We start from the raw sequence: 17,320 nt of genomic DNA on the forward strand, positions 1-17,320 counted from the left end.
TTCTTGTTGAATTGATCCCTTTACCATTATGTAATGGCCTTCTTTGTCTCTTTTGATCTTTGTTGGTTTAAAGTCTGTTTTATCAGAGACTAGGATTGCAACCCCTGCCTTTTTTTTTTTTTTGCATTTGTTTGGTAGATCTTCCTCCATCCCTTTATTTTGAGCCTATGTGTGTCTCTGCACGTGAGATGGGTTTCCAGAATACAGCACACTGATGGGTCTTCACTCTTTTCCAATTTGCCAGTCTGTGCCTTTTAATTCGAGCATTTAGCCCATTTACATTTAAGGTTAGTATTTTTAAGTGTGAATTTGATCCTATCATTATGATTTTAGCTGGTTATTTTGCTCGTTAGTTGATGCAGTTTCTTCCTCGCCTTGATGGTCTTTACAATTTGGCAAGTTTTTGCAGTGACTGTTACCTGTTGTTCCTTTCCGTGTTTAGTGCTTCCTTCAGGAACTCCTTTAGGGCATTTCTGGTGGTGACAAAATCTCTCAGCATTTGTTTGTCTGTAAAGGATTTTATTTCTCCTTCACTTATGAAGCTTAGTTTGGCTGGATATGACATTCTGGGTCCAAATTATTTTCTTTAAGAATGTTGAATATTGGCTTCCAGTCTCTTCTACCTTGTAGAGTTTCTGCTAAGAGATCTGCTGTTAGTCTGATGGGTTTCCCTTTGTGGGTAACCTGACCTTTCTCTCTGGCTGCCCTTAACATTTTTTCCTTCATTTCAACTTTGGTGAATCTGACAATGTTGTGTCTTAGAGTTGCTCTTCTCGAGGAGTATCTTTGTGGTGTTCTCTGTATTTCCTGAATTTGAATGTTAGCCTACCTTGCTTGATTTGTGAATTTCTCCTTGATAATATCCTGCTGATTGTTTTGCAACTTGGTTCAATTCTCCCCGTCACTTTCAGGTCCACCAATTAGACGTAGATTTGGTCTTTCCACATAGTCCTGTATTTCTTGGAGGCTTTGTTCGTTTCTTTTTATTCTTTTTTCTCTAAACTTCTCTTCACACTTCATTCTATTCATTTCATCTTCCATCGCTGATACCATTTCTTCCAGTTGATCGCGTTGGTTACTGAGGCTTGTTTATTCCTCACGTAGTTCTGGTGTCATGGTTTTCAGCTCCATCAGGTCCTTTAAGGACTTCTCTGCATTGATTATTCTAGTTATCCATTTGTCTAATTATTTTCAAGGTTTTTAACTTCTTTGCCATTGGTTTGAATTTCCTCCTTTAGATTGGAGTAGTTTGTTCTTCTGAAGTCTTCCTCTCTCAACTCATCAAAGTCATTCTCTATCTAGCTTTGTTCCATTGCTGGTGAAGAGCTGCGTTCCTTTGGAGGAGGAGAGGTGCTATGATTTTTAGAGTTTCCGGTTTTTCTGCTTTGTTTTTCCCCATCTTTGTGGTTTTATCTACCATTGGTCTTTGATGATGGTGATGTACAGATGGGTTTTTGGGGTGGATGTCCTTTCTGTTTGTTAGTTTTCCTTCTAACAGTCAGGACCCTCAGCTGCAGGTCTGTTGGAGTTTGCTAGACGTCCACTCCAGATCCTGTTTCCCTGGGTATCGGCAGCAGTGTTTGCAGAACAGCGGATATTGCTGAACCAAAAATGCTGCTGCCTGATCATTCCTCTGGAAGTTTTGTCTCAGAGGAGTACCTAGCCTTGTGAGGTGTCAGTCCAACCCTACTGGGGGGTGCCTCCTAGTTAGGTTACTCGGGGTTCAGGGACAAACTCGAGGAGGCAGTCTTCCCATTCTCAGATCTCCAGCTGCATGCTGGGAGAACCACGACTCTCTTCAATGCTGTGGGACAGGGACATTTATATCTGTAGAGGTTATTGCTGTCTTTTGTTTGTCTGTGCCCTGCCTCCAGTGGGGGAGCCTACAGAGGCAGGCAGACCTCCTTGAGCTGTGATGGGCTCCACTGAGTTTGAGCTTCCCACCCACTTTGTTTACATACTGAAGGCTGAGCAATGGCGGGCGCACCTCCCCCAGCCTCACTGCCACCTTGCAGTATGATCTCAGACTGCTGTGCTAGCAATGAGCGAGGTTCCGTGGGCATAAGAACCTCTGAGCCAGGTGCAGGATATAATCTCCTGGTGTGCTGTTTGTGAAGCCCATTGGAAAAGCGCAGTATTAGTGTGGGAGTGACCCAATATTCCAGGTGCCATCTGTCACTCCTTTCTTTGACTAGGAAAGGGAATTCCCTCACCCCTTGCAGTTCCCCAGTGAGGCAATGCCTCGCCCTGCTTTGGCTTATGCATGGTGCGCTGTAACCACCGTCTGGTACCCACTGACAGGCACTCCCCAGTGAGATGAGCCTTGTACTTTAGTTGGAAATGCAGAAATCACCCATCTTTTGTGTCACTCAAGCTGGGATTTGTAGACTGGAGTTATTCCTATTCGGCCATCTTGGCTCCAACGACCAAGACTAAATATTTTTTACAAACATATTCAAATATCCAACAGGTGTGCAGAAAGATGCTAAACATTACCATTCATGAGAAAATTGCAAATGAAAAGATACCACTTTACAGCAGTTGGAATGGCTAATATCAAAAAAAAGAGATATGACAAGTGTTAACAAGGATGTGACAAAATATTTCTGTACAGTCTTAATGAGTTGTAAACTGGAGGAGTCATTATGAAAATTAGTATGCAGGTTATTTTTTAAAAATTGAACTATCGTACAATCCCGAAATTCCATTTCTGTCTATAAACAAAATAAAATCAGCATCTCAAAAATAATCTGCACCCCTGTATTCAATACAGCATTATTCACAACTGTCAAGAGTACTTTTTTAAAAAAATGACTTATCTGTAGATGCTGAATGGATAAGGAAAATGTGGTAAAATAGACCCATAAAAAAGAATGAAATTCTGCTATTTCAACAACATGAATGGACCTGGGTACATTATGGTATGCAAAATAAGCTGGGCACAGAAAAACAAACACTGTATGTTCTCACTTAAATTGAGAATTTAAAAAGCCTGAACTCACTGAAGCAGAGAGTACAATGGTAATGACCAGGCCTGGAGGTAGAAAAAATGATAAGGTGTTCAAAGAGTACAAACTTTCAGTTATAAGATAAATAGGTTTTGGGGGTCTAATGTATAGCTTTAAAATGTAGTTAATAACAGTGTTTTGTATGCTTAAAATTTGCTACAACAATAGGAGACCTCAAATGCTCTCACTACAAAATCATAACCATGTGAGGTGATATGAATGTTCATCAACTTAATTGTATTAAATATTTTACAATATATATCTATCAAATTATTATAATGTAGACAATGCATAATTATGCAATTTTTATTGGTCAAAAAATCAATGTTATGTACACATGCATATATTCACATAAGTGTGTATATACACATATATAAAACATATAGATATATATCAATTACAGATGTTGTTATATACATACTTGTTTGTGTATATATATATATATATATACACTCATACATATCATTGACAAAATCCTAGTAAGCTTCAAACTAAACAAGAGAAAATTATAAAATGATAACTATTAAAAAATCAGGAAACAAATGGTTATTTAATACATGGTCAGCAATATTCTAAGTTACTCAATGGCAAAGTACATGTTTTAAAAGTAGAAAGTAGATACATTAAACCATATTACAGTTTAGGAATTATGGCACAGAGTGTTTACAGCTTTAGCGTCAATACATACCAAAAACTTAAAATTTTGAAGTAAAATAACATTAGGTTTTATTATATGGGGCAGAGGCTTAGTGTTCTGATAAAATTATTGAGTATGAATTTCTGTAGAATCACATTTGAAACCTTCAAAGGATATGGAATTATAAAGCAGAAAACATACGACATCTGGATGTGGTGTTTCTGCGATTTCTAAACCAAATCCCAATATCTCCACTACTCTCACACATTTTAGACAAGACACAAAATGGAAATTAGAAAATGTTTAACATAGAGTTCCTTAAAAATCACAGACTGTCCCATGTCCTCAAAAGCAATAAAAGAGCAAGAAGCCAGGTCCTCCAGTCCCTTGCAAGCCATGCAAAGTGTTTGATTTTCTTTGTAACTTAGATGAATGATCGTTGAAGGGGAAGTCCAGTCCTAGAAAACTGAAGAGCATGGGGCAGAAGATGTCTGTCTCTAATAAAAGCAAGAGAAAGAAACCAGGGCTTCTCGGAAAAGATTTCCATTGGAGTATAGCTTCGCAAACCACACTTTAAGATCTGGCTTTCTCCTTGACCTTTCGACATCTAATCTGTGTCATCTGCCTTATTCACTCCAACCTCTTTGGATGTTTGGCTACTATCTCCTATCTCCTCACACTCTGGGCTTTTTCTTTTTCTCAACGTAGGTGATCAGGTTTAGCTTAGAGAACAGCCAAGGACTCTGTATTAGAAAAAGTAATATGACTTATGCTGTGATTTTCCAATTACTACTTAGTACTGTGTTCAGTGGAAAAAAAAAAAGAGCATTATAAAAGAGTCTAAAAATGTAATAACAAATACTATTTCCTCACAGAAACGTTATGATATTTAAAAACTTTTCTAAATTTGTGGGTCCTTAGCTCCACGACCCAGTGCTGCTGAATCGAAACTTGGTGGTGGTTGGCGGGGCATGGTGACTCACACCGCTGATCCCAGAACTTTGAGAGGCCAAGGCAGGCATATCACATAAGCCCGGCAGTTTGAGGCCAGCCTGGGCAACATCGCGAGACCTAGTCTACGGGTTGAGGGTGGTGAGGAGGGGGAAAGTTGATGGTAATGGGAGGTGGTAATGTGATTTTAAGGTGTGGGCAATCATATTTTGTACCTCTAAATTTGTGGAGTTACCACTAATATAAAATTAAGGATACATATCAGCTGAAGAAAGAAAAACATTGATGTCGAGATGAAACCTCCTCGTGGGGGTCCGCAGCTGCAATACTGCCAGGCATCAGCATTCCACCTCTTCTGCCTGGCTGCATCCCCACCGGGAGCCCGGCTCCAGCTGGGGCTCTGTGGCAGGTACTAGACCCCAAAGGCGCAGGCTAGGGTTTCCTGCCCTCCGGTGTGTCTTCTCACTCCCCGGACCCCAGGCAATTCAATTCATTCATCAAGTGCCACTGCAAATGTCCAAGCTGGGACAGCAGGTCCCACAGTCACCAGCCAAGACCTCCGCTCCAGAACACGTGGTCTGCTTTCCCCGGGGGAAGGACATTGTTTTTCCCAGCCACGAATAAATCCGTCCCTGTGCACCCTGTTTGCCATTGCCACTGACTTCGTGTAAACTCAAGTCCTGAGGACACAAGAGAGACCCAGGCCTGGCCCCATGGACACACTTGGTGCCACGGCTTCCACCTGATGGACGGGTGCACTCTACAAATCTCAGGGACCACCACACCTAGGAGACAGAAGGACCCTATGAAACGCAACCCCAAAGCAACCAACCAATCCAAGAAAAAAAAAAAAAAAACACGTCTCAGGGCTCCGTTGGTTTTCCCACTTGGGCGGTCCTGACCCCCTGTTCTAGCCTGGCCCAAGCACCCTCCACCTCACCCCGGCCTGCTCAAAGTTGCCCTGTCTACCTGAGCAGAGCCTCCTTCTCCAAGGCTCTGTCTCTCTTGCTCTACAACTCCCTTGCCGTCTCCCTTTCTCTATTTCCCCCTCCACCTCTCGCTCTTCTGTCACCTTCTGTCTCTCTCCTCCTCCACCTTTCTCTCTCTCCCTACATTTCTATCTCTCCATCCCAGTCTCCCTAGCTCTCTTTCAAGCTGTGTCTGTGTCTTTGCCTGTATGTCCTTGTGTGTGTGTCCGTGTTTGTGCTTATGTGACTGTGTGCATGCACCCATGTGTATCTGTGTGTGCGTCGGGGTGGGTTTGCTCGCGGTGTTGGTGTGGTGTGTCTGGATGTCCGTCAGCCCCTCTTTCCCGGGATCAGGCTGTCGGGGCTCTAGTGCCAGCATGGGGCAAATCAGGGCCTTCCTTTCCCGTTGGCCATGGGCGGGTACTCGTCGGGACAAGCAACGATGGTGTGGGCATTATGAGAAAAAGGGCTGGGCAGGCTGTTCCCCCCTGGGCAGCCCTGGCGGCTCTGGGTGTGTGGGGCAAGAGGGAGCCTTGCAGGAGGGGCAGCAAGGGATCCAAAACAATTCTTCCGCAGTAAGGCAGAGGACTGGAGGGGATCCCAGAACTGTGGGCCCCGGGCCCTGACGCCTCCGAGCACACCCTGTCCTGAGCCGGTGCAATGTGTTGGAAGCTCGGGAGCTGGTGAGCCGAGGGAAGGCCTGGAGTGTCAGCGAAAGGGAGGCCTCCCGGTGGGCCTGGAGCCAGGGCAGGGGACTGAGGCATCACAGCCTGATGATGCATTCCTGTTTCCTGCAACATGGGGAGTCTCCAAAATGGCCTGTTTGGAAACTGCAAAGGAGAGCAAAGACACAATGCTGCTTTTCCACGCTTCGCTGGAGGTTTCTGTGTCCCCACAGAGCTCGGGAAACAAACAGTCCACATGGTCACGCTTTCGGGGGCCAGAGACCAGTGAGCAACAGGCCACCTTGCAGAGGGCAAAGGAACGTGGAATCTGGAATCATGGTTCACTCGGCTTGAGTGTGACTCCTGTGTAGATGGGAGTATCTGCTTCGTGCTCTGTTGCAGGCTTAGCGTGGGGATAGGCTATCTGTGAGCCATGTGGATGAAAAACAGAAAACCATTTGAGTCTCGGCTCTGCTCTTTGGGGAATTCGCTCATTCCTTGGGAGGTAGAATTCGTCTGAATCGCTCCCAGATGAAGTAACCCAGGCTGACAATCCTGAGGGCCGGTGAGGGCACCGTCGGCCTACACGGCCTTTGGCCGAGCACTCAGCCTGCACTGGGCACCCAACATTTTCCCAGAGTTCGAGGTCCTGCTGGTCCTGGAGGCAGAAGACAGCTTTTCTCTTTGCCTTCCCTTCTCTGTTTCTTGCTCCTTTTCTCCCTCTGTCCAACCTTCCCTCTATTCTTCCTTCTCTCCCTCTCTCCCTCCCTCTGTTCTTCTCTCCTTCCCTCTCTCCCTCCATCCATACCTCCATTTCTCCCTCCTTCCCTCCCTCCATTCTTCTCTTTTTCTTTCCCTCCCTCCCTCCATCCCTTCCAAGGTCCCTCCGTTCATCCATCCTTTCCTCCCTCTGTCACTCCCTCTCACTTTGTTTCAGTTCCTTTCCCCATCTCTGCCCGGCTTCCCTCCCACCTAGAAAGAGCAGAACGACAGGTTGTGAGAGATCTCGGGGTCTACATTTAGTGGCCAGGCACTCCACGTGATGCCAGGGAGTATGGCAGGGCACAGGTGCTCGAGTGATGGTAGAGCGGGGAGGCAGTGGAGTTGAGCCGTGGAAAAGAGAGCAGGCCTGGCCACTGCCCCGGCCGGTGTTTCCCAGGGTGGATGTCTCTGCCTACACCACTGAAGAACGCAGGGGCGGGGGGGGGTACAAGGCATAGGGGGGCTGGGGAAGGGTTGAGAGCCCTGCCTGTGCTGGTCCCAAACCCTAGCTGGCTGCCCGCGGACCCGTTCATGGGCAGTAGACGGCCCATCTCTGAGTACCTGTGCTGGCTCTGAAATCCCTGAGATACTCAGAAAAGAATGAGAGCCCTCCTTTCTGTGGAGTCTCTTGCTGGACCTTGACTCAGGAATCCTAGACAGGTCAGCTGGAAAGGAAGACACAGGTCTCCATACCGAGCCAGAGGTTCACCGTGAAAGAAGGGCCACCCCCCTGTCCCCATCCTTTCCCAACCCTGCGTCCTAAAGCTCCTCCAACTGAGCCCAGTGTTCTTCCTGGCTGAGGTGTGGTTCCAGAAAAGTGGGCTCTTCCACGTCCTTCAACTCCCCCAGTGGCTCCGTTGCTAGGAAAGGATGTGCCTTTTGCTGAAATTCTGGGGTCGACAGGAGTTCATATAGCAGGGTGGATGCGAGTGCAGATGAACGCTCCAGCTCCTGGATCGGTTGGGAGGGTGTCTGGATGGCTTACATCTGCTTCTGACATGCAGAGGCCTCCATGGGCGCGAGCTGCGGAGGTAGATGTGCCTCGGCTTCGCATTCCCATGTGCCCTGGTGACTTGGAGACCCTGGCCCCAGCCCCAATATGGACTCATGTGGGACGTGTGCGGTGCAAGCACACCTTGCTCCTGTGACTCAGCCTGAACGGCTCAAGTTGTCCCACTGAGCAGGTACCCAGAAGGCCGCCTTGCTGTGGACCCTGGTCCCCCTGCCATCTGTTTGACTCAGCATGAGCGGCCCAAGCTGTCCCATTGAGCACACACCCAGAAGGCCACCATAATGTGGATCCTGGTCCCCCTGCCATCTGTTTGGGTGCTGAGGTCACCCAGGTGTCTGAGGGTGGGTCAGCACCACTTCCGAAGGAGCCAGGACAGCAAACCCAAAATCCCCATGTTCCATGGCAGGTTGGGAGATTCCTTCTGCCTGGGAAGCCTCGCTGGGCTGCAGCAGAGGGGTGACCCTTGCTGCCTGGCTAACGAAATCCCCCTGTACCCTACGCCCTGGTGGGGGTGAAGGCGACCAAGGAGGGAGGGTGGCACCCTTGTGGGCCACATTGCACAGGCCGTCTGCGTGCGTGGGTTCCGTGCCACCCTGGCCTGGATGCCTGAACCTTCGATTCTGACATGAAATCTGAATCCTGGACTCTAAAAGTCAGGTCTCTCTGGCCAGTTCAGGTAAGGGTTCCACTCAAAGCACGCTGGCAGGGCATCTTTTTCGTTCAGGTTACAAACGAGTCCCTTTGCCATCCTCGTCCTCAGGCTTCCGTGGGGAAGGGGCTGTCAGAAGGTGTCGGGAGAGCCATCACAGGGGCACCTGGCCGGAATTTCATGGAGAGACAAGGGCAGAGAGTGGCCGGCAGTGCCCATGTGCCTCAGTTGGCCTTTGCGCTGCAGGCAGGTCCAGTCAGGAGTCTGACCACGCCAGTGGCACTTATAAAGACCCATCAGCTTCACCCCTTCACGAATATGCATGAGTACCCAAGGGCCATGGATAACCCGCCCTCTGAAGCCAGAGACCACAGACACAGAGCCATGTGTGGTAGGTGAAGGTGGGGCCAGATCGGCCAGGAAAGGGGGGCTTCCAGGGCTGGCTCTCTGAGTTCTCCAGAATTCGATGGAAACTAGAAGTTTCTCTCTGGGCTCACACACGATTTCAGGGAGAAACCACCTTGGAAGGGTGGAGTGTAGAACTGAACATCCATGATAGTCTTGAGTTTTCCATGCCCTCTCCGTGAAGGCAGCAATGCCTGTGGGTGTCACTGTTGCCGTGATTGTCTCACACACGCAGGTGTGTGGATCGCATTCATTTTCTTTTTTTAATTTTATTTTTTTATTTCTGCCTCTTAAAGTCAATAATAAAGTCACAAGTGTAAAATGAATGCATTTAAAAACATAAAAATACATTTCAATGACAAGAAGTATGCAATGATCATGAAAATCTACTGTACACTTTGCCAAAGTCAAAGAATGTAAGACATTACGGAAAACCCAATCTTCAAATATATCCTTAACAAAAACTCTCTCCTGCATAGTAAAAGCATCATCTAAACAGCAGTTCCAACCGAGAAAAAAAAAAAAACAGCAGGGTAGATGGGACAGACAACTTTCCCCAGGTTTTCCAGATAAAAACATGTGGTCACCAGGAATTCAAGGTAACTTCAAAAGCCACATTTAATTCAGAATAAAATGAACATTTCTGACAGATGACAACAGTATGATACTGATTTTTTTCTTTCCTAGATACAAATCATATGGGGCATTTCTTAGCAGTTTAGTAATCATCTAAGAATAACTGTAGAAATAACCCCAATTCCACCATCCTAGCCACTGGTATAAAACAAATAACCTTCCATTGATACTGCCTTTCACATAACTAAAATATCCTCACTTACGTGGAACAATTTCATGCTTACACAGGATCACAAACACTTGTTTTCAGATGTTGTGGAATTATTGGGGCTGAGATTTTTGAAACAATGTCTTAATCTTAGCAGAGAGATAATAATCCTTTCACTATACTTTGATTGGGGTTCCTTAACCAAATCTGAGCAACTACTGTAATAATAATCCTGGTGGTAATCCATGATACTCTCAAATTTTTCCCTTTAAGAAATATATAATCCATGTAACTCTAGCAAATATGTTACATTGCACACTTTCTTAATAAGGAATGGCTGTTTTCAGGCCTTATTAGGAAAATAAACAAGCAAACAATGGCAATTACTACCTGTTTTTTATCACTGATAAGCTACAATAAAGCTCAAATATGGACAGTTTAATAGTGTGATATTAAGTAAAAAATGAAAACCATAATAGTTTTACCAAAAGAAACATAAAAAATATGGGAAGAAGTCAAATGAGCATGGCATGAGTCCCAAGGATTACACTATGATTCTGAACAGGATTTTCCAAACAAAAGGTATCTAGATACAATTTCTGTGAATATTTCTTGTACTATAAAGATCCAAAGCAAGTGCAGGCTCAGCCCTACCTTGTCAAGGATAAATATTCAGGTAAACTAGAAGTTCCATCTACTAAAGTGCATCCGCTGACCAGGTCTACCATGGCCCTGCTACTTACAGACATCTAAGAAAGTGGTCTCACTCATGCTCATTCACTTGTTCTGTGGCCTATCAAGAGTCACACATAACGATGATTTTGCTTTTTTAAAAAAACCAAATACTTTATACAGTGAACTATAGAAAAAACAATTCTAAATATAATTTAAAAATTCTAGAGAGTGGGCGCAGCCAAGATACCCAAATAGGAACAGCTGCAGTCTACAGCTCCCAGCATGACTGACGCAGAAGACGGGTGATTTCTGAATTTCCATCTGAGGTACCGGGTTCATCTCACTAGGAAGTGCCAGACAGTGGGCACAGGAGAGTGAGTGCAGTGCACCGTGTGCAAGCCGAAGCAGGGCTAGGCATTGCCTCATTCAGGAAGTGCAAGGGGTCAGGGAGTTCCCTTTCCTAGTCAAAGAAAGGAGTGACAGATGGACCTGGAAAATCGGGCACTCCCACCCTAATACTGCACTTTTCCAACGGGCTTACAAAACGGCACACCAGGAGATTATATCTCGCACCTGGCTCGGAGGGTCCTACACCCACAGAGTCTCACTGATTGCTAGCACAGCAGTCTGAGATCAAACTGCAAGGCGGCAGCGAGGCTTTGGGAGGGGCGCCGCCATTGTCCAGGCTTGCGTAGGTAAATAAAGCAGCCGGGAACTTCGAACTGGGTGGAACCCACCACAGCTCAAGGAGGCCTGTGTGCCTCTATAGGCTCCACCTATGGGGACAGGGCACAGACAAACAAAAAGACAGCAGTAAGCTCTGCAGACTTAAATGTCCCTGTCTGACAGCTTTGAAGAGAGCAATTGTTCCCCCAGCACGCGGCTGGAGATCTGAGAATGGGCAGACTGTCTCCTTAAGTGGGTTCCTGACCCCTGAACTCCAAGCAGCCTAAGTGGGACGCAACCCCCAGTAGGGGCAGACTGATACCTCACACGGCCAAGTACTCCTCTGAGTCAAAACTTCCAGAGGAACGATCCGACAGCAGCATTTGTGGTTCATGAAAATCTGCTGTTCTGCAGACACCGCTGCTGTTACAAAGGCAAACAGCGTCTGGAGTGGACCTCTAGCAAACTCCAACAGACCTGAAGCTGAGGGTCCTGTCTGTTAGAAGGAAACTAACAAACAGAAAGGACATCCACACCAAAAACGCATCTGTACATCACCATCATCAAAGACCAAAAGGAGATAAAACCACAAAGATGGGGATAAAACAGAGCAGAAAAACTGGAAACTCTAAAAAGCAGAGTGCCTCTCCTGCTCCAAATGAATGCAGTTCCTCATCAACAACAGAGCAAAGCTGGAGGGAGAATGATTTTGACGGGTTGAGAGAAGTCTTGAGATGATCAAACTACTCTGAGCTACAGGAGGAAATTCAAACCAAAGGCAAAGAAGTTAAAAAACTTTGAAAAAAATTAGACGAATGTATAACTAGAATAAACAATACAGAGAAGTGCTTAAAGGAGCTGATGGAGCTGAAATCCAAGGCTTGAGAACTACGTGAAGTGTGCAGAAGTCCCAGGAGCCAATGCAATCAACTGGAAGAAAGAGTATCAGTGATGGAAGATGAAATGAATGAAATGAAGCGAGAAGGGAAGTTTAGAGAAAAAAGAATAAAAAGAAACGAACAAACCCTCCAAGAAATATGGGACTATGTGGAAAGACCAAATCTATGTCTGATTGGTGTACCTGAAAGTGACAGGGAGAATGGAACCAAGTTGGAAAACACTCTGCAGGGTATTATCCAAGAGAACTTCCCCAATCTAGCAAGGCAGGCCAACATTCAGATTCAGGAAATACAGAGAACACCACTAAGATACCCCTCGAGAAGAGCAACTCCAAGACACATAATTGTCAGATTCACCAAAGTTGAAATGAAGGAAAAAATCTTAAGGGCAGCCAGAGAGAAAGGTCGGGTTATGCACAAAGGGTAGTCCATCAGACTAACAGTGGATCTCTCAGCAGAAACTCTACAAGCCAGAAGAGACTGGGGGCCAATATTCAACATTCTTAAAGAAAATAATTTGGACCCAGAATGTCATATCCAGCCAAACTAAACTTCATAAGTGAAGGAGAAACAAAATACTTTACAGACAAGTAAATGCTGAGAGATTTTGCCACCACCAGACCTGCCCTAAAAGAGATCTTGAAGGAAGCACTAAACATTGAAAGGAACAACTGGTACCAGCAACTGCAAAATCATGCCAAATTGTAGAGACCATCGAGGCTAGGAAGACACTACATCAACTAACGAGCAAAATAACCAGCTAACATCATAATGACAGGATCAAATTCACACATAACAATATTAATTTTTAATATAAACGGACTAAATTCTCCAATTAAAAGACACAGACTGGCAAATTGGATAAAGAGTGAAGACCCATCAGTATGCTGTATTCAGGAAACCCATCTCACATGCAGAGACACAGATAAGCTCAAAATAAAAGGATGGAGGAAGATCTACCAAGCAAATGGAAAACAAGAAAAGGCAGGGGTTGCAGTCCTAGTCTCTGATAAAACAGACTTTAAACCAACAAAGATCAAAAGAGACAAAGAAGGCCATTACATAATGGTAAAGGGATCAATTCAACAAGAAGAGCTAAGTATCCTAAATATATATGCACCCAATACAGGAGCACCCAGATTCATAAAGCAAGTCCTGAGTGACCTACAAAGAGACTTAGACTCCCACACATTAATAATGGGAGACTTTAACACCCCACTGTCAACATTAGACAGATCAACGAGACAGAAAGTTAACAATGATACCCAGGAATTGAACTCAGCTCTGCACCAAGTGGACCTAATAGACATCTACAGAACTCTCCACTCTAAATCAACAGAGTATACATTTTTTTCAGCACCAAACCTATTCGAAAATTGACCACATAGTTGGAAGTAAAGCTCTCCTCAGCAAATGTAAAAGAACAGAAATCGTAACAAACTGTGTCTCAGACCACAGTGCAATCAAACTAGAACTCAGGATGAAGAAACTCACTCAAAACTGCTCAACTACATGGAAACTGAACAACCTGCTCCTGAATGACTACTGGGTACATAAAGAAACGAAGGCAGAAATAAAGATGTTCTTTGAAACCAATGACAACAAAGACACAACATACCAGAATCTCTGGGACATATTTAAAGCTGTGTAGAGGGAAATCTATAGCACTAAATGCCCACAGGAGGAAGCAGAAAAGATCCAAAATTGACACCCTAACATCAGAATTAAAAGAGCTAGAAAAGCAAGAGCAAACGCATGCAAAAGTTAGCAGAAGGCAAGAAATAACTAAAATCAGAGCAGAACTGAAGGAAATAGAGACACAAAAAACCCTTCAAAAAATTAATGAATCCAGGAGCTGGTTTTTTGAAAGAACCAACAAATTTGATAAACTGCTAGCAAGACTAATAAAGAAAAAAAGAGAGAAGAATCAAATAGATGCAATAAAAAATGATAAAGGGGATACAATCTCCAATCCCACAGAAATACAAACTACCATCAGGGAATACTACAAACACCTCTGTGCAAATAAACTAGAAAATCTAGAAGAAATGGATAAATTCCTCGTCACATACACCCTCCCAAGACTAAACCAGGAAGAAGTTGAATCTTTGAATAGACAAATAACAGGCTCTGAAATTGAGGCAATAATCAATAGCTTACCAACCAAAAAAAGTCCAGGACCAGATGGATTCACAACCGAATTCTAACAGAGGTACAAGGAGGAACTGGCACCATTCCTTCTGAAACTATTCCAATCAATAGAAAAAGAGGGAATCCTCCCTAACTAATTTTATGAGGCCAGTATCATCCTGATACCAAAGCTGGGCAGAGACACAACAAAAAAGAGAATTTTAGACCAATATCCTTGATGAACATTGATGCAAAAATCCTCAATATAATACTGGCAAACCAAATAAAGCAGCACATCAAAAAGCTTATCCACCATGATCAAGTGGGCTTCATCCCTGAGTTGCAAGCCTGTTTCAATATACACAAATCAATAAATATAATCCAGCATATAAACACAATGAAAGACAAAAACGACATGATTATCTCAATAGATACAGAAGAGTCCTTTGACAAAATTCAACAACCCTCCATGCTAAAGACTCTGAATAAATTAGGTATTGATGGAACGTATCTCAAAATAATAAGAGCTATCTATGACAAACCCACAGCCAATATCATACTGAATGGGCAAAAAATGGAAGCATTCCCTTTGAAAACTGACACAAGACAGGGATGCCCTCTCTCACCACTCCTATTCAACATAGAATTGGAAGTTCTGGCCAGGGCAATTAGGCAGGAGAAGGAAATAAAGGGTATTCAATTAGGAAAAGAGGAAGTCAAATTGACCCTGTTTGCAGATGACACGATTGTATATCTAGAAAACCCCATTGTCTGAGCCCAAAATCTCCTTAAGCTGATAAGAAACTGCTGCAAAGTCTCAGGATACAAAATCAAAGTACAAAAATCACAAGCATTCTTATACACAAATAACAGACTAACAGAGCCAAATCATGAGTGAACTCCCATTCACAATTGCTTCAAAGAGAATAAAATATCTAGGAATCCAACTTACAAGGGACATGAAAGACCTCTTCAAGGAGAACTACAAACCACTGCTCATTGAATTATAAGAGGATAGAAACAAATGGAAGAACATTCCAAGCTCATGGGTAGGATGAAACAATATCATGAAAATGGCCATTCTGCCCAAGGTAATTTATAGATTCAATGCCATCCCCATCAAGCTACCAATAACTTCCTTCACAGAATTGGAAAAAACTACTTTAAAGTTCATATGGAACCAAAAAAGAGCCCTCATCGCCAAGTCAATCCTAAGCCAAAAGAGCAACCCTGGAGGCATCACACTACCTGACTTCAAGCTATACTACAAGGCTACAGTAACCGAAACAGCATGGTACTGGTATCAAAACAGAGTCATAGATCAGTGGAACAGAACAGATCCCTCAGAAATAATGCCACATATATACAGCTATGTGATCTTTGACAAACCTGAGAAAAACAAGCAATGGGTAAAGGATTCCCTATTTAATAGATGGTTCTGGGAAAACTGACTAGCCATATGTAGAAAGCTGAAACTGTATCCCTTCCTTACACCTTATTCAAAAAATAATTCAATATGTATTAAACACTTAAACATTAGACCTAAAACCATAAAAACCCCAGAAGAAAACCTAGGCATTACCATTCAAGACACAGGCATGGGCAAGGACTTCATGTCTAAAACACCAAAAGCAATGGCAACAAAAGGCAAAATTGACAAATGGGACCTAATTAAACTAAAGAGCTTCTGTACAGCAAAATAAACTACCATCAGAGTGAGCAGGCAGCCTACAAAATGGGAGAAAATTTTCACAACCTACTCATCTGGCAAATGGCTAATATCCAGAATCTACTATGAACTCCGACAAATTTACAAGAAAAAAACAAACAACCCCATCAAAAAGTGGGTGAAGGACATGAACAGACACTTCTGAAAAGAAGACATTTATGCAGCCAAAAAACACATGAAAAAATGCTCACCATCACTGGCCATCAGAGAAATGCAAATCAAAAACACAATGAGATACCATCTCACACCAGTTAGAATGGCGATCATTAAAAAGTCAGGAAACAACAGGTGCTGGAGAGGGTGTGGAGAAATAGGAGCACTTTTACACTTTTCGTGGGATTGTAAACTCGTTCAAACATTGTGGAAGTCAGTGTGGTGATTCCTAAAGGATCTAGAACTAGAAATACCGTTTGACCCAGCCATCCCATTACTGGGTATATACTCAAAGGACTATAAATCATGCTGCTATAAAGACACATGCACAAGTAAGATTATTGTGGCACTATTCACAATAGTAAAGACTTGGAACCAACCCAAATGTCCAACATTGGATTAAGAAAACGTGGCACATATATACTATGGAATACTATGCAGCCATAAAAAATGATGACTTCATATACTTTGTAGGGACATGGATGAAATTGGAAATCATCATTCTCAGTAAACTGTCCCAAGGACAGAAAACCAAACACTGCATGTTCTCACTCATAGGTGGGAATTGAACAATGTGAACACATGGACACAGGAAGGTGAACATCACACTCTGGGGAATGTCGTTGGGTGGGCGGAGAGTGGAGGGATAACTTTAGGAGATATACCTAATGCTAAATATCGAGTGCTAAATGGGTGCAGCACACCAGCATGACACATGTATGCATATGTAACTAACCTGCACATTTTGCACATGTACCATAAAACTTAAAGTATAATAATAATAAAAATATTCTAGAGAGTTAAAATAACCTCATTTTTTTAAATACTGAAAATGTAAAGGGTCCATATAAAAAGTTGTGTTAAGTAATACATCCTATTTTAATAATTCACTTGCTTTGCTCTTAAAATCTCTATGAGAGAAGTCGATATTTTACTCATGTCTTTTGGAAAGACATTCACAAGCAAAAGTAGCAGTGCTGTAAAATTTCATAAAATTTGTGGGACTTTTAAAAGCTAAATTATTCAATATTTTGTATTGTTGTTACACTCATATATTGCCCAGAATATATATACAGCAACCCAGCAACAGTGATTCCAACAAAAGTAAGGTAAATAATTCTGCAATCATTTGATTTCCTTATTAGATAAATGAAGTTTTCATATAGGAAATGCAAATTCAGATCAGATTACATAAGCTTAACTATTATTTAAACCTTATATAAAATT

This window comes from Pongo pygmaeus, chromosome 15, assembly GCF_028885625.2.
Source record: "Pongo pygmaeus isolate AG05252 chromosome 15, NHGRI_mPonPyg2-v2.0_pri, whole genome shotgun sequence".
Taxonomy (NCBI): Eukaryota; Metazoa; Chordata; class Mammalia; order Primates; family Hominidae; genus Pongo; species Pongo pygmaeus.